Here is a 19,608-nt window from a genome sequence, read left to right as displayed (position 1 = left end):
ACACCTTCAGTCTTGTATTAACCATCCCTCTTCTCATTGTCATTTCGTGATCAATCTATATTATATGTTATATATATATATAATATATATACTTTATTGGTCGGAGTATTGAGTACAGGAGTTGGGAGGTCATGTTGTGGCTGTACAGGGCATTGGTTAAGCCACTGTTGGAATATTGCGTGCAATTCTGATCTTCCTATCGGAAAGATGTTGTGTGTCGGAGGCTGAGGGGTGACCTTATAGAGGTTTACAAAATTATGAGAGGCATGGATAGGATAAATAGACAAAGTCATTTCCCTGGGACCAGGGAGTCCAGAACTAGAGGGCATAGGTTTAGGGTGAGAGGGAAAAGATATAAAAGAGACCTTAGGGGCAACTTTCTCACGCAGAGGGTGGTGCATGTATGGAATGAGCTGTCAGAGGATGTGTTGGAGGCTGGTACAATTGTAACATTTGAATGGGTATATGAATAGGAAGGGTTTGGAGGGATATGGGGCCGGGTGCTGGTAGGTGGGACTAGATTGGGTTGGGATATCTGGTTGGCGTGTTGGTCTGTTTCCATGCTGTACATCTCTATGACTCTAACAGTGTATGTATATGATGAGGGAACCAACTGAAACATTTCCAGATTGCTAATGACATAAAACTAGTTGGTATTGTGGATTGAAGGAGGATGCAAAGAGGCTTCTAAATTTAAACAAGTCGACTTGTGGGCAAACACATGTAGTACAGCATGCTTCAAGTTATGAAATGTAGAAATGATGGGTATTATTTAAATGTTGATATGAGAAGTGTGGATATACAAAGGGATCTGGATGTCCTTGTACAACAGTTGATGAACGTAGACATGTAGGTGTAACAAGCAATTAGGAAGGCATATGGTATATTACAAGTAGAATTGAGTTCAGAAGTAGGGATTACAGCAGTTATACAGGACTTTGGTGAAATCACACCTGGAGTACTGTGTGCAGTTTTGGTTGTCTTACATAAGAAAGGATCTTCTTGCCTTAGAGGGAATGCAGCAGAGGTTCACTGGGTTATTACTTGTGATGGCATGACTATGCTACAAGGAGAGATTGTTCTAAAGGGCATATATTCACTAGAGTTTAGAAGGATGAGAGGAGAGCTGATTGAAACGTGTAAAGTTGAAACCAGGCTGGACAGAATTGAGGAAGGGAGGATATTTTCCCTACAGAGTCTAGAACCAGGGGATACAGTCTCAGGATACGAGGTGACCATTTTAGACTGAGATGAGGAAAATCCTCTTCACTTGAAGGGTAGTGAACCTGTGAAATTCTCTTCTACAGAAGGCTGTGGAAGCCAGGTCACTGAATATGTTCAAGGAAAAGATGAATGTTTAATTTTGGAAGGCATTAAGGGTATGGGAAGAAGGCATTGAGATGGAAGACCAGGTGTGATCAAAGGGCCAAAAGGCTTACTCTTCCTCCTCATTTCCATGTTACTGCTGAACCACCCTCAGGAAGTCAGTAAGACTTCTCTTGAAGGAAAATCTAATATTTGGGAACATTTGTGAGTGTCTCATTTAATGTGGTGATGAGAAGGAATTCTCTCTCAAGAGGTTCAATGGTTGAGAATCTTTGGAACTGTCTTCCTTAGAGAGCAGTGGAGGTAACACCATTAAGTATAGTTAAGGCAGAAGTAGATTGTTGAATAACAAGAGTCAGTGGTTATCTGATTAATGTGGGAACGTGGAGTTGAGGCCACTATTAGATCACCATTATTTTCTTAAGGCTAATGGGTCTGAATGGATTACAATATCAGAAATTGCCCAATCAAACCCTTTCCACAAGAAGCAGGATCAATCCAGTCCAACCAGTTCAGCAAAGTGATGAAAGATGTTATTAACAGTGCTATCTAGTGGTCCTTGTTCAGCAATAATGATCACTGATCACTAACTCTCAGTTTGGGGTGTCACCATGGTCACTCAGTTCCGGACTTCATTACAGCCTTCTTTCAAACATGGACTAAAGAGCTGAGTTCTATAAGTGAGACGAGAGTGGATCCCTTGACATCAAGGCAGCATTTGGCTGATTTTGGTATCTAGGAGCCCAAGCAAAATTAGAGTCTATTGGACTTAGGAAAATACTCTCTATTACTTAAAATCATACCTAGCCCAAAGGTAGATGGTTGCAGTTGTGGGACATCAAAAAGGTCCCTGAAGATAGTGTCCCAGGAAGTAATCTTCACCTGTTGCATCAGTGACCTTCCTGCTGTCATAAGGTCAGAAATGGCATATTCAATGATGATTGCACAGTGTTGAGCACCATTCACATCCTCTCAGGTACTGAAGCAGTTCATATCCAGGTTCAGCAGACCTAGACCATATCCAGACTTGAGCTGATAGATGTCAAGTAACATTAGCAGCACTTAAGTACCAAGCATTGACCATCACCAATAAGCAAGAATCGAAACATCTTCTCTTGACATTCAATGAAATTGCCATCACAAAATCCCCCACTAGCATCCTGGGTGTTACTATTGCCCAGAAACTGAACTCAACCAGCCATACTGTAGCTACAAGACCAGGTCAGAAGTTTGGAATTCAGTGGTGAGGAGCTCACCTCCCCAATACTAGACAGGAGCATGCTGGAATACTCTACCTTTGCCTGGAGAAATACAGCTCCAACAATACTCAAGAACACACCATATTGCAGGCCTGCCTGATTGGCATTCCATACACAGCTTCAAGTTCATTCATTTTGCCACCAATTTAACAGCATGTACCATTAACAACATAGACTGTAGCAATCACTCAAGTATCCTCTTAACTTTTCTGAACTCCAGTGGATAGATATCTAACTTGTCCAACCTTTTCCTCATAAGACAACCCATCCATTCCAATTTTAGTCCGGTAAACCTCTGTGAACTGCTCCCATCACAATTACAATGTTCTTTAAATAAGGAAACCAATGCTATACATGGCACTTTAGATGTGGTCTCATTAATGCCGTATATAACTGAACCATAAGCCTTCTACTTTTGTATTCAATTCTGCTCTGGTTGTGGAGCAGGATCAGAAGACACCACCTGGTCCTGCTGCAAAACACCTGATGAAGAGGCAGCACCTCGAAAGCTAGTGCTTCCAAATAAACCTAGTTTTGTGTAATTTTTAACTTTATTTTCCCAATTGCTTTCTGTACCTGAGTGCTACCCATTTGTAATTCATGTTGTAGCGAAGCAAGATCTCTCTGCATCTTAGAGCTCTGCAAACTCTCACTAATTTGAAGCATTTTATTTTACTCTTACTGCCAAAATGGACATTTTCCAACGTTCTACTCCTTTGCCCACTTGCTTAGCCTATTTTATGTCCCTATGTAACCTCATATGTCCTTTTCACAACTTCATTTTCCTATCCTATCCTTGTTATCAGCAGCAATACCTTTGGTCTCTTCATCCAACCAATTAATGTAAATAGACAAAAGTTGAGGTCCCAGGATTGATCCCTGTAGTATACGCCTTGTTGCATTTTGCTAACCAGAAATTGCTCCATCTATGCCTATTCTGTTTCTTATTAGCTAGTTTCTGTCCATGCTGGTGTAACCCCCTGCATATTGTGGTTTTGTTTTCTGTAGTAACCTTTGTGGCACCTGGAAATTAACGTACATTAACATTAACATCAGTTCCCTTTCATCCACAATACAGTACTATTTCAGAAATCTCCATTAAATTGATTAAATTTGTTTCTCTTTCGCAGAACCATGTTGACTCTGCCTGATTACCTTGAATTTCTCTAAACACCCTGACACAACATTAGTTACATTTCCTGTTGTTTTCTGCTGTATATCTTCCTCCCTTTTAAGATGAAGGTGTTGTATTCACTATTTTCTTATCTAATGGAACCTACTGGTGTAAGGAATTTTAGAAAATTAAAACAAATGCATCAGCGCACTGTCCGGATGCTTCTGTTAAGATCCTAGGATGAAGGCTATTACACAGCAAATGTCCACAAACAACACACAGGTAAATGAGAAACTTTTATTTTAAAATCATGGACAGAATGTTTACCAGGAGGATGAGAAAACATACTGCTCATCATCAAATAGTGGTATGGGACTACTAATTTCTGGATTAGACAGCTATCTTTACTGCATATGCTATAAATTGACAGTTGATATCTTGTAATTAACAAAGCTGTATTTTTTAAAACCTCTGATGCATTGCTCATTTTGATGTGTATATGTGACTTGTTATGCATTTTTCGTCAATATAAGGTTCACAAGCTTCGATACATGGTGTACAGCAGGGATATGGTGCATAGTATACTGGGCTGTGACTGAAGACATGACTTAAATGTGGTTTTATAATTACATGTTATCTCTCCTGTTGCTCCAGCTAATATCAGTAATGCCAGATTAGACTAGCTAAAGTGTTTTATTCAGGGAGATAATCCGGTAACGAGGAAGATTTTTGGGTTATGCCAGATTTACTGAACCCAGATGGAGTGCCAGTAGGAATACTTTAGTGAACCATGGTATCCCTTTGTGAGGACAAAATATACAATCCCTAAAGTGTAGAAACAGGCCATTTGGCCCAACAAATCTACATCAACTCTCCGAAGAGTATCCTACCTAGACCCGTTCCCCTAACTAATGCACCTAACCTACATATCCCTGAACACTATGGGCAGTTTAGCTTGGCCAGTTCACCTAAATTGCACATCTTTGGACTGTGGGAGGAAACTCATGCAGACACTGGGAGGATGTGCAACCTCCACACAGTCACCCAAGACTGGAATCAAACCTGTGTCCCTGGCTCTCTGATGCAGCAGTGCTAACTACTGAGCCACTGTGTGGCCAAACTGGGGAGTTTCCTCTCCTGACTGGTATACCTTAGCCAATTGACAAAATACTGTTGTAGAACTGGAGTTTGCTGTGATTCCCAAGACTTAGCAGGGCGTGTGCGAATTTGTAGTGGAGAAAATGGAGCCTGTCATTGGATACCAGTATACACTCAATTGAGTCCAGTTTGTCTGGATTGTTTTTCAGCATTTTATGTAGAGTCATACTGTGATATTAAAAAGTTAATTTGTTTTGCTGATCTGCAGGAAATTGGATGTTTCAAGGCTAGGGTGGGATATCTATGTTCTACAGGTAGAATGTAAAGAATTTACATTCTCATCCTTGCCATTCAGAGTCATTTACATGGCCATCTCCTATTATTCAGAGATAATTTATATTTGCATCATCATTCTATTCAGAATTCAATAATAACATTACTTATTTTGGAATTTTGACTACTCTCTGTAGTTTAAAAACAGTTCATAACAAATTTGACCATTAAGGGATGATTGACATTTTATTGTTTCTGGAAATGATGTGGTCAGTGCATTGTGTCTTGAGGGGGATGTGACTGGGAGAATGGCTAGGGGTTGTCTTGTGGGCATTACTGACTGTGATGTAAAAATTTTGAATAAAGGAAGAACTTTTTTTTGATCAGAGAGATCTTTGACACAACTCTGCAAACCCTGTGAAGTGTGCGTTAAAGGTTTCTTCAGAAGGTTAATACTGTACTGTGCTTAATTAATTTTTGATTGTTCACAGATGTTGGCATGTTGAAGTTGCATCAAGTGTGTAAGGATCTTTGGAAAAAGAACCTAACAATACAGCATAGAAATAGGCCCTTAGGCCCACCATGTCATTGATCAACAAGCACCAAACAATACTAATCCCATTTACCTGCAAAGCCTACTATGTTCTGGCATTTTAACTGCTCATCTAAATGCCTCCACCATGCTCTCAGGCAGTGTGTTCCATATTTCTATCATCATCTGGGTGAAAAGAGGGAAATGATGGCCTACTGGTATTATCTCTAGACTATTAATCCAGAGACTCTGGTAATGTTCTAGAGATCTGTTCAAATGCTGCCAAGGCAAATTGTGAAATTTGAATTCAATTAAAAATCTGGAATTAAGCGTCTAATGATCGCCATGAGTCCATTGTCAATTGTTAGAGCAGTTCATTTGGTTCGTGAAGGTCCTTTAAGGAAGGAAACTGTTGTCCTTGCCTAGTCCGGCCTACATGTGACTCCAAACCCACAACAAAATAGAGTCCTAGAGATGTATAGCACAGAAACAGACCCTTTTGTCCAACTTGTCATGTTGACCAGATATCCTAAATTAATCTAGTCCCATTTGCCAACACATGGCCCATATCCCTCTAAACTCTTGCCACTCATACACTTACCCAGATGCCTTTTAAATATTGTAATTATACTAGCTTCCACCACTTACTATGGCAGTTCATTCCATACATGCACCACCCTCTACATGAAAAAGTTGCCCCTCAGGTCCCTTTTAAATCTTTCCCCTGCCCCCCCCCCCCCATTTCACTGTAAATCTATGCCCTCTAATTCTGGACTCTCCCACCCCAGGGAAAAGACCTTGGCTATTTACCCTATCCATGCCCCTCATGATTTTATAAATCTCTATAAGGTCACCTCTCAGCCTCCGAAGCTCCAGGAAAAACAGCACCAGCCTATTCAGCATCTCCCTATAGCTCAAACCTTCCAACTTTGGCAACATCATTGTTAATCTTTTCTGAACCCTTTCAAGTTTCACAACATCCTTCCTATAGGAGGGAGACCAGAATAGCACATAATATTCCAAAAGTGGCCTAACCAGTGTCCTGTACACCTACAACATGACCTCCCAACTCCAATAGTCAATGCTGTGACCAATAAAAGAAAGTATACCAAATGCTTCTTCATTATCCTATCTACCTGTGACTCCCCTTTCAAGGAACTATGAACCTGCACTCCAATGTCTGTTTGTTCAGCAACACTCCCCAGGACCTTACCATTAAGTGTATGAGTCCTACCCTGTTTTGCCTTTCCAAAATGCAGCACCTCACGCTTATCTAAATTAAGCTCCATCTGCCGCTCCTATATAATTGACACTTGACTTCAGGATGGGCAATAAGTGCTGACCTGGCCAACGATGCACATTATCCTATGAATGAATAAAAACAAATGACTTCCCTCAGATCCTCTCTAAATCAATTACTCCTCACCTTAAACTTATGCAATCTGGTCTTGGGCATGTCAACCATTGGGAAAAAATTCACACAATCTACCCTGTCTATGTCTCATGTGGACTTGCAGCAAATTTATGATTTCCATTGATTCTTTTGGCTTTTTTTGTTAATTCTTTACTGTATAAGAAAGAAATATTGATGGTATAGTAGCTTTTGATAGCATGTTCTATAATTATTGGTTTCTACGGATGTGTGGAACTCAAATCGTATCTCTCATGTTATTCAGTCTAACTGATTAGTGCCTCTGTATCTATCTGCCTGCAGTCATGCAAGGGTCCTTTTCACCAAGATACTCGACTCACTTAATTGCTGCTCAGTAGCTTGTATGAAGCCATCACTTCCTAATCATGTTATCACTCCTGATGATGGTTTTCTGTTTGGAGTTCTCTTGCTAGACCCTTCCCAGCTAGTAACTGCTTATATAGACTTGTTCCAACTGTACAACCTCCCCCCATACTGAATGAAAAACGAAACAGAAATCAAAATCACCAGAATGCACGGCACAGGAATAAATCTCTGGCTTTGCTGGTGTTTACCCTCTGCACAAGCCTTCTCCTATTTCTTTTCAGTTCACATTATCAGCACAATCTTCATCCTTAAAGAAAAATAAATTGCAGCAGATGAAGAATACAACTGTAAAGTGCTGCAAATACCAGCAGTTGTGTTAACATTTACTCACCTCTGAGCTGATCTTATAGTATTAGACCATAGACAATGAGATAAAGGAACAGAATTAGGTCATTTGACCCATTGAGTCTGCTGCACTATTCAATCATGGCCAATATGTTTCCCAGCCCCATTCTCCAATCCTCTCCCTGTATTGTTAATCCCCCCTACAATCAAGAACCTAACTATCTCTGTTTTAAAGACACTCAATGAGCTGGCCTCCATAGCGTTCTCCAGCAATGATTCCACAGATTCATACTCTGACTGAAGAATTTCTTCTTCTCAGTTTTAAAGGGTCATCCCTTCATTCTTTGGCTGTGCCTTTTTTGTCACTGCACTCCATCCATAATTATGTCATGTAAGGTGTCTTCTGCTCCATTGCTACTGATCCTAGACTTAAATGGGTGTGGTTGAAAAGTTGCAATGTTGCATTGTTTTATTGGTATAGATTTCTGTTTATGTTGTATTTAATTTGTTGAGCAGTAGTTTGATACTAAATTTGCTGTCAGGTCCAGGGCAACAGTGGAAGGTGTTACAGCAGATTCTGATAGAATTTTCAGAATCCATGAGGGCTCTGACATTTTGAGCTGAAGTGCATATTTTTCAAAGTTTGAATTGAGCAACTGAAATATAGGACTTGTGCTTGGAACACTTGCAAGTTTTAATAAATGATTAAGAAATAAGATAATTATGGAAGCAATGGTTAAGCACCACTTCAGTTACATTTTAAAATAAATATTGGACCCACAAGAAGATCTGAACTGGAAAATCCTGATCATAAGCATCAGAGTGGGTGATGAGTTTCCCAATAAAGCATCCAATGCTGAAGCTATTTTCAATTACTATGTTTCTGAAGCAGGGCTTCAAAGTAATCATCACTGTTTTGAATGAAATTGTATCACCTACTAAAGTCCAGGCCCAGCTTGAATTTTAGTTAGGAGGCAGTATCACATATGTTCCCAGTTAAGATAACCTTTTTATTCCTCAGATAACTCTAAAGAAATAAAATTGCCTATTTATAAGGCTTCCAGAAATTGTTTTAAGGAAAAGTGCTGTTCAAATAATGTTCACACCCAGGAAACTGATTGGAATGGAAGAGGAGAGTGATCTGTAGCTGGAGAGGCATTTATAACTATGGGATGAGATTTGCTCTGGAGCTTTTATTTGTATGGTTTTGGGGTTGCAAGTACATTTGGATAATATTGCCAGGAGATGATAATTTGAACCTGGCTGTCAAGGGCGATGGCGTTAAGGACAGTGGGCAAGACGACTTGCTGACCCGATTAGACATCTGACAACTCTGGAACTTCAGCAATACCACAGCAGGGTGCTGAGACAGCAAGGAAAACGCAAGGGCCATTAAATTTCGAGGCATTCTCAGAATGAGAATCAGAACTGGGAATATAGAAGCATCATCTGCTGACAAATCCTTCCCTATGCACTGAAGCTTTGGCTTTGGCTGAAATACATTGCCAGTAGCATGTGAAAATTGGGTAATTGCCCATTCAAATAGGAAACCACTGGCAATACGACTGGGTTGGAAAGCCATGTTGGTATGACTCCCTAGCTATTGCCTCTGTTCCTACCATCTAGCTGCTTGTAAAACTACTTTTGCCAGCATCCCATTGGACTGGACAACCAAGAGCTGGCAGAAAGGGGGGGAAATTTCAATCCATTAGGCTGGCATGTGACCAGAAAAGAGAAGAGTAGAGATTCCAGAAAAACAGGAAAGAGCTTCCAAGTAGGGCAAGGGCGTGTGCTTGCCATAATACCTGAATTATCATTCAGCCTAGTGACTTCAGTATTAAAATTTCTCCTACTTTCAACTCAGTGTGCAACTTCAGGTTTTTTTTTAGCTTTACACGAGACTGTAAGTATGAAATACACAGGCATCTTAGCTTTCAAGTAGCTGTTTATTGTACTTTTAGGTTGTAGCAATATCTGAAATTGAATACATAATGTGAAATGCATGAATTCCCTCCCAGCCTGGGGTGGCATGACAGATGAATGATCACAGACTGGATTGGTTGGAACAACATTCACTGCAGTTCAGAAAAATGGGGTGGGGGTGTGGGCGTGAGTTGGGGGGGGGTAGGGATCTACTGGAAACCTTAAAATTTTAACAACACTAAACAGAATAAATGCAGCAAGGATGTTGTTGAAGACTATTTAGGTTAGAGGCCATTCAAACTGAGATGAGGAGAAATTTCATCATGCAGAGAGTGGTGAACCTGTGGAATTCTCTGCTACAGTTGAGACCAAAACATTGACTATTTTCAAGACAGAATTAGATACCCCACTTCAGGTTAAAGGGTTCAAAAGGTATGGGGTGAAAGTGGGTCAGGGGACTGAGTAGGATGATAAGCAGTGATCATATTGAATGACCTACTCCTCTTTCTATGTTTCTATGAATTGTATTGAGGAAGTTGGACTAATGGTTATCCTTTCAGGCACAGGTCTAGTTATGTACCTGTTACATTGGTATACTATTTCTGCTTGTGCTGGCTTTTTGGCATTGAGTTTTGTTATTGAATGTGCTCATTAATGATTTAAGCTTCTGCCTATGTGCATGTGTAAGTGTTCTCTGGAGAGTAAGTGCAGAAGGCCATCTGATCTTAATGATGTTTATCCACTCTGAGATTAGATTAGATTACTTAGTGTGGAAACAGGCCCTTCGGTCCAACAAGTCCACACTGACCCGCCAAAGTGCAACCCGCCCAGACCCATTCCCTACATATACCCCTTCACCTAACACTACGGGCAATTTAGCATGGCCAATTCACCTTACTTGCACATTTTTGGACCGTGGGAGGAAATCGGAGCACCCAGAGGAAAGCCACGCAGACACTGGGAGAATGTGCAAACTCCACACAGTCTGTCGCCTGAGGCGGGAATTGAACCCGAGTCTCTGGCGCTGTGAGGCAGTACTTAATGTTACCTAATGGAAGAATTATTTTGGCAAATTTCTCAATCTCTTAAATATTGAGAGTTGCCTGGATCCTTCCTTGCTGCTGCATATGAAAAAAAGTACTGAGAAATTAAATCTGATGTTATGAAATCACTTGCTGACCTGAGAAGAAATGAAGTATGTTGCTTTCTGCAATAAGAGGAAACTGTTCCCTAATAATGCATGATGGTCAGCAGCAAAATATGACTGAAGTTGAGACCCAGTTCAACCATGATAGCAATGACTGAAAGGTCAAAAACAGAATGAAAAGATTTTGTTTTTAGTCAGTTTCCTTCCCATTTGGTCCTGTGCCCATGTATTTACTCTGGTGATAATAGACCACTCATTAAAAATTCCCTTTTTTTTCAGTCACCTTGCTTAAACACACATTTTCTGTGAGTGGTGACCCAGACTCAGATGTACTATTGTTATCCACAACTGTGGTTTCAAACTTATTTTTGACTCACCTTTTCACAGGAAGAATCTCTTACAATTGGTAATGTATTCTGGTCTTAAAAACTAAAGTTCATAAGATATTTGGTGCACTGATGAGTTATGGGTACAGGTTGTGAAAAAATGGCAATCCTAGTGAACCTCTGCAAATGTCACACTCCCAGGAGCTTCCTGTAAATGTTGTCCTACTTCGAGATGGCAACTTGATAAAGCTATAGCGCAATCTACATGCTCACAGTGGGTGCAATATGTGGCTGCGCTAAATCCATAACATGAGGATCAGATCAAAACTCTGCTGTCCTGCCACACACCAATAGTGGTGGGCAATTAAGAAGTTAATAGGAGGAAATGGTCCACAAATATCCTGTTGTCGTCAATGATGGGCAAACCCAACACATCAATGATTTTTTAAAAAAAACTGAAGCATTTGCAACCATCTTCATAAGAAACACGGAATGGATGGTCTATCTCGGCCTGCTTTTCATGGACTCCAGCATCACTATCCCAGCGGTCTGTTCTCAATTATAAGCAAAATGACAGAAGATGTCATTGTCAGTGCTATCAAGTGGAACTCAGCAGTAACCTGCTCACTGATGTTCATTTTGAGTTCTGCCAGGGCTACTTGGCTCCTGACTTCATTATGGCCTAGATCATTGATTAAATCCAAGAGGTGAATTGAGAATGCCTGCTTTTAACATCAAATAAGTTTGAAACCACAGTTGTGGATAACAATAGTACATCTGAGTCTGGGTCACCACTCACAGAAAATGTGTATCATCAAGGTTCCTTATTAAATTGGAATTGGTGGTAATTAGAGAGAAAACTGTCTACTGCTTGGAGCCATACCAAGCACAAAGAACATGTTTATTGGGGTCACTCGTTTCAGTCCTAGGGTATTGCTGCAGGCATTTCACAGGGTATTATCCTGGGTACAGCTAACTTCACCTGCTTCATCAATAATATTCTTACATCACAAATCAGAACCATTAGCAATTCTTCAGCTACATAAGTAAGGTAAGCTTAGGTGCAGCAAACCCTGACTACATTCATGTTTGTGGTGTTAACTGGCAAATAACTTTTCCATCCCATAATGCCAGACAGTAACCATTTCCAGCAGGACAACATTTAATCCTCCTCTTTTGGCCTTCTAGGGCACTACCATTGACTGTAGGGGATTCAGCAATGTGTCAGGGTGTTGCCTTTTGGCCAGGGGGTGAACTGGACCAGCTATGTAAATACTACAGGTACAAGAGGAGGTCAGAGGCAGGGAATTTAGCTGAGTAGTTCACCACCTAGCTCTTCAAACATTGTTCACCATATACTAGGCACAAATCAGGATTGTAATGCAATACTCTTCACTTGCCTGTTCCACAAGAAACTGAATACCAATATAGGATGATGTAAAGAGCTTGCTCAGGACCATCCACCACCTTAAATGTTTATTTCTTCCATTATTAATGCTTGGTGACCCTAAAATGCACAGTATAAAAGTTTCACAACAGCAACTCATCGAGACTCCTTTCAGCTCCATAGCCTCTATTACAGAAGGACAAGGGCAGCAGACACTTGGGATGCCAAAGTGAATATCTCCACGAAGCTTCAGAGTTCTGACTTGGAACAATTTTACTGCCCCTATACTATTGGCTTAAAATCTTGGATGGTTGTGTTGGTGTACCAGATGGACTGCAATAGTTAAAGAATAAGAACAGATGAAAGATTTGGCTTACAAAGACAGATTGAGCAGTTTAAGTCTATACTCTGCAGAATTTAGAAGAATAAGAGGTGATCTAATTGCGGTATATAAAATGCTAAAGGAAATTGACAAAGTAGATATAGAGAGGATATTTCCTACTGAGAGACACTCTAGAATGAGAGGTTAAAGTTTTAGGATAAGGGGTAGCAGATCTATAGGGCATAAATCAGGAGTGTGGTAGAATACTGTCCACTTGCCTGAATGGGTGCAGCTCCAACAACACTCAACATGCTTGACACTATTCAGGACGAAGCCCATTTGATTGACACCTCCTCCACAAGCACCCACACCCTCCTCCACCGATGGTCAGTAGCAGTAGTGACAATAGATTAGATTAGATTAGAATACTTACAGTGTGGAAACAGGCCCTTCGGCCCAACAAGTCCACACCGACCCGTCGAAGCGCAACCCACCCATACCCCTACATTTACCCCTTACCTAACACTATGGGCAATTTAGCATGGCCAATTCACCTGACCCGCACATCTTTGGACTGTGGGAGGAAACCGGAGCACCCGGAGGAAACCCACGCAGACACGGGGAGAACGTGCAAACTCCACACAGTCTGTCGCCTGAGTCGGGAATTGAACCCGGGTCTCAGGCGCTGTGAGGCAGCAGTGCTAACCACTGTGCCACCGTGCCGCCCACAAAGTGTCCGCTATCTACAAGAAACGCTGCAGAAATTCACCAAAGATCCTTAAATAGCTCTTTTTAAGCCGTCAACTGCGTCCACCTACAAGAACAAGGGCAGCAGATACATAGGAACGTCACCAGCTACAAGTTCCCTTTCAAGCCACTCCCTTCCTGACTTGGAAATATATCATATTCCTTCACTGTCGCTGGGTCAAAATCCTGGAATTCCTTACCTAAGGGTCAACCTATAGCATGTGGACTACAATGTTTCAAGAAGGCAGCTCACCACCTTCTCTCTCAAATGTAGCTGGGGATGGGTAATAAATGCTAGCCAGCCAGCGACGCCCACATCCCAAGCGTGAATTAAAAAAGACTTGAGGCAGAGATGAGGAGAAATCACTTCTCTCAAAGGGTCATGAATCTATGGAATTGCTACTTCAGAGTGCAGTGCATGGCAGGACGTTGAGTAAATTTAAAGAGGAGATAGACAGATTTTTAATTAGTACATGATTGAAGGTTACAATGAGTGGGCTGGACAGTGGAGTTGGAGGCTGAGATGAGATCAGCTGTGATCCTATTGAGTGATGGATCAGGCTCAAGAGGCTGAGTTTCCTTCTACGTTCCCTTTTATGTAAGAAGGTGAGTTGGTATGACCTTCTCGAGGGTGTTTAGAGATGGGCAACAAATATTGGGCTTACCACTGATGCTTACACCCCATACAGTCAATTTTAAAAGATGTCCTGGTGCTTGCTGTAAAAATTATGACACCCTTGATGTACTTGTTATCAGAGTTTCAGAAATTTTGAGTGTGGAAATGGAGCCCCCATATGTGAATACTATCATCCTTGGAACCCAGAAACACACTGCAAATGGTAACATCATTCTAGCCACCCTTAAAATTACTCTCACTCCCTGAGACTATCAATGAATATTTATATATTCATAGATAGCAACTGCAAATATTGACTCATCCCTGGGAACGCCCCCCTCCCCTGCCCTTCCCCCGCCTTCCCAACCATTGGTGAATTCCAATGGACCCCGTCAAATCATGACTTTTGCTGAGTCCCCAGGGAGGTCAAGAGAACCTTTTGCCTTAACTTCAGAAAATCAATGCCAGTTACCTAAAGAATATGACGTCAAAGTAAAAGTTAAATAGAGTCATAGAGATGTGCAGTATGGAAACAGACCCTTCGGTCCAACCTGTCCATGCCGACCAGATATCCCAACCCAAACTTGTCCCACCTGCCAACAGACCCATATCCCTCCAAACCCAATGACAGTACTGAAGATCTGAAATGGAAAAACATAAGTGATGGAGAAACTTAATAGGTCCAGCAGCATCTATGAGGAAAAAGAGAGGGCTGCAGATGCTAGAGATCAGAGTCAAAATGTAATTCAGTAGAAAAGCACAGCAGGTCAGGCAGCATCCAAGGAGCAGAGAGTCGACATTTTGAGCGTAAGCCCTTCATCAGGATATATCCTGATTCAGCATACCTGTTGAAGAGCATATGTTCAAAATATCAACTCTCCTGCTCCTTGGATGCTGCCTGACCTGCTGTGCTTTTTCAGCGCCACACTTTTTGACCCAGCACCATCTACGTAACGAGAATTAGAATTAACATTTCGTGTCCAATATGTATTTTTTTTCTTAGAAAATCAGTTAATATTTGAAGTCCAATATGACTTGTCTTGGAACCAAAGTACTTCTCCAGTACTTTCTGTTTACATTGCAAAGGTATTTAAGGTTACTCTACAAAACTTCTTTATTAATGTACAGTGAAAGAATATCTCAGTAAATCAAGAAACGTGGAAAAAATCTAGAAATTTGATTTGGGATAGGAATGTGTGCGACCATGACATTTCCCTGCGATCTGTTTGAGGACAGCCTTCGGAAATGAGAGAAAAATATAAGAAACTTTCACTTATTACTTCCTCCAATGCAGGTTTGTAGTTTTGTTGTTGTTTGGACATTTGGATTAGATTAGATTAGATTAGACTTACAGTGTGGAAACAGGCCCTTCGGCCCAACAAGTCCACACCGACCCGCCGAAGCGCAACCCACCCATACCCCCACATTTACCCCTTACCTAACACTACGGGCAATTTAGCTTGGCCAATTCACCTGACCCGCACATCTTTGGACTGTGGGAGGAAACCGGAGCACCCGGAGGAAACCCACGCAGACACGGGGAGAACGTGCAAACTCCACACAGTCTGTCGCCTGAGTCGGGAATTGAACCAGGGTCTACAGGCGCTGTGAGGCAGCAGTGCTAACCACTGTGCCACAGTGCCGCCCACACGATTCTAAATTGAAGCAAAATGGATTTTTTGTGGAGGTGACTTTGTCAGAAACGTCAGAAAGTTGTTTTAGAATAGCAAATTCAAACATGGTTTCCAAGAATGCATGCGACTTAAGTGATGAGGTTTTTACAAAGTTGAACTTCTATGCCCTGCACAGCGCTGGATGGTAAGGGACCATTCCTAGATTAAGTTCAGAAGAAAAGTCATCTTAGCAGCACAAAACACAATTATTTTCGTGATGTTAATTGAGTAATAAATATTGGATCCACAGGAGTCAAATGCCATGCTTTTCAAGATAGCTGCATGCAATCTTTCACTTTGACCTGAGAGGGCAAATGGAACTTCCTTTAACATCTCAGCTAAAACAGCACATTTCTGAGAGTATTGAACTGGAACATGAGCCTGAAACCTGCTAATTCAGTGGTGGAAGTGATACCTACTAAGCCACAAAATCAGTCTTGTTTGACAGCCTTCCGTCTCATAAGATGCTGGTTTGCGTCATGATGAGGAGTTGTTTGTAGTGTGATGACAGTTGTGAGATTTATATATATTAATATCATTTATGAAGTTTAGATTTCAAATTGTGGTACATGGACATTGGTTACTTTTGTGAAGAGTGTATTTTAGGTCAGACAATCATCCTGGAACAGTGACCTAACCAATGTGCATCAAAGTGCAGCTTTCACAAACCATTAATGGAATTGCCGATGGAATTAACCCTGAATTGTCTTAATGGAATAAGATGTTAATCCTGAGAGTTTTGTGACAAGTAGAAGAAACATTGAAGGCATGACGTTGTTTTCACTTCACAATAATTAAAGATTGATTTGAGTTTAGAAAACCCAAAGATTGAACGTTTTTAGGGCAGTTTGTGGGAGACTTGTCTGAGGTAAGAATCCAGGACAGTTTTTCTCCCAACAAGGCGTTTTCAGAGCAATCTGGGGAATAAGTTATTTTGGTCAGAAAGTTGAATTTATGATACTTCCAAACCAGGAGCATTTGGTTAAAAATCTGCAGGGTATAAAAAGCTGTGAAAGTTTAAGTTTTCCGTTTTACAAGTGTTCAGATAGGAAGTTTCCACAGTTCACACAGCTGAAAGTGGGGAAATTCAATTAAACAGAACTCAAAGATTTGATATGGAATGGTAATTTCTCTGGATTTGAGTTTCTGTAAAGGATAGTGTGTTATGAAGCAGATTGAAACTTTATTTTGCTGTATGTATTAATATTGTTCGAACAATATTCTACAATTAACTTGTCTTTTATTTCTTCTGCATAGTAAACTTACATTCAAGAAGCTCTACATTCTCATGTGACTGTTCTGGTGGCTGACTACCTGTTAACTAAATTTAAAACATCATATGACTTACTAAACCTGATTTTATTTGAGAATTTGACGTGTCCAGTAGTATTATCTACTGGTACTACATTAGCATCTCCTGGCATGGCTTAGGGAACCCCATTTTGAGTCTCTGGTGCATTTGTAGAAGAAAGCAATATACTGAGAAGGACCATAATTCGTTTTTCACTGGATCTTCTTCTATGGCCAGCTGAGCTATATTTTTACTCACCTCTTTCAGTGCGTGTCCAAACAAACAGCCGTTAGAGGTTACAATGTTGACTACTCCTAGTGATCAGTGGCAGTATCTACCAGTTTCATGTCTTACTTTCAGTTGTCCTTGCAGTAGATGAATGGGAGATCATGACCCAGTGGCGAGATCACTGTACAGAATTGGGATGCCATCAAGCATCCAATGAACGTGGCCAAGGCAGAGCAGATTTCAGTGGCATAGCAGTTGAGTATATTCTGCAGAACTCTGAGTTAATGGCTTTGTTTTGTCAAGAAATTCTGACAGTATATCTGAGACAGCAAAACTTTTCATCTGACTAACATATGCTGTCCAGGACTCACTACAATGGGGGAGTATGCTGCAGACACAGCTTTGGTAAGCTCACAGTTTAGTATTCTCAGTCAGGTTGCTGGTGTTCCACACACCATTACTCAGTTAGAACGTAACAGTTGAAACTTTTTCAATGTGTTTGCTAATTTTAGCATCAAATGACAGGTTGGTGATTGTGAAGCCCAAATGTGAGAAGTTATTAACAACCCCCAGAGTAATGTCATTGCTGATAGATGGTGTAGCAATGTCTTGGATCATGACATTTCTGTTCCTTATTCTGATGATCAAATAAAACAATTTTTACAGTCATGAGAGAATCTTTATTTTTGCCACTGCAGTTCTTCCTCAGTCTGCAGTGTCAGTGTGGTATTTACAGCATAGACTGATTCTGTTGAGGACTTTGCCCACCTTTATCATGGACCTTGGGAACAAGTCTGAACAGCTCTCTGTCAGAAGAAATCACTGTAAATCAGGAAAAGCAAGGGAGGGAAGAACTTAAGGAAATCAAAGATCACTACAAAATTGGGATGCCCAGTGCTTACAGTTATTGGGAAATAGTGCTGTGGGCTGTGAGCAGTTGTTGGAGCTGTGGGCTGTCCCTGAGACCTGATGGACATCATCCTAGGTTCTAAAAATAAATTGCTAATGAGATTTGTGTTAAGTTGGTGATTTTTGTTTAGGTTGGCAAGCTGCAATGAATGATGCACCACAGAGATCTGTGCTGTGGCCTCAACCTTTGGTCATTTATAACTTGGAGGAAGGGACCATTGGTATGGATGTTAAATTTGCTGATGTCACAAAGTTATAGGTAGGAAACCAAGTTGTAAAGACAACATGGGGCTACAAAGGGATATAGGTGGGCTAAGTGATTGGCCAAGGATAAGTCTACTTATCAACCAATCAGCACTTATGCTGCTAATTTGTGTAAATAGTCTTGATTGTGCAAAGCAGAAGTTCGAACCAAATGTTGTTTGTCTATACTGTTATTTTATATTTATGGACCCTAGTTCTGATCTTGCCTACAATTAGCAGCTTTTTCCCACATTAACCCTGTCAAATTATTTCTGAATCTTCAAAACTTCTGTATCAAGTCACCCCCTCAAGCTTCCCTTCTGTCGAGAAAAGCATTCCAATCTGCTCATCCTTGCCAGATGAGCAAAATATTTCAATCTATTAAATATTTTTTGTACTTTCTCCAGTAGCTTTATATCAGTTTTATTATAGACAAGAACTGTTCACAGTGCAGGGTGTGGTCCTAACCAGGTTTGATATGAGTTTACTGTGACTTCCTCTGCTTTTCAGTTCTCTTTCTGAAAATGGAGTTTAGTACTTTTTTTTAATGGGTTAATTATTATTTGTCATTATATGTAATGAGTTGTGTATCTGTACCTCTAGGCCACTCTGTTCATCTACCCCATTTAGATTCTTATTCACAAACAATATGTCACATCCTACTTTTCTTGTAAAGTAACTCAAACAATTTGTCAGTTACATATCCATTCTGCAGGTTAATTCTTGGCATTCTGTATTTTGGCACAGTCCTTTACACATGCACTAATTTGATCTCATTTACAGATTTTGAAGTGGTTTTCCAGATTCCCATTTCAAATTAGTTACATAACTTGTAAGCAATAATGGTCCCAATGTGGTCCTTGTGGAACATCACTTCCCACCATTTGTTAATTGGAGTAAGAGCATTGAACGCCCATTCTCTGCTTGGTGCTATTAGCTAGTTTACTCTCATCTCTGATGCTTCTTGCTTGCCTCCTCATATTTTGTACTTACAACATGACTCCTAATCTCGTAACCTACTGTTCTTGTCATGCCGTGGTAGTAGTCTTACCTTTAAGCAGTAGGTCCATGTTCAAGTCCCACTTGTTCCAGAGGTGTGTAATCTCTGAAC

At 40.7% G+C, this 19,608-nt stretch overlaps 1 protein-coding gene across 3 annotated transcripts in view; it reads left to right on the top strand.

Annotated features, from left to right (window-relative positions):
* The window catches only part of slka (STE20-like kinase a), a 170,543-nt gene that overhangs the window by 57,004 nt on the left and 93,931 nt on the right, over positions 1-19,608 (top strand). The window lies entirely within an intron of this gene.

This window comes from Hemiscyllium ocellatum, chromosome 22 (assembly GCF_020745735.1).
Source record: "Hemiscyllium ocellatum isolate sHemOce1 chromosome 22, sHemOce1.pat.X.cur, whole genome shotgun sequence".
NCBI lineage: Eukaryota > Metazoa > Chordata > Chondrichthyes > Orectolobiformes > Hemiscylliidae > Hemiscyllium > Hemiscyllium ocellatum.
Note: the sequence above shows the minus strand (reverse complement) of the source record. Positions and strands in the feature narration are given on the sequence as shown.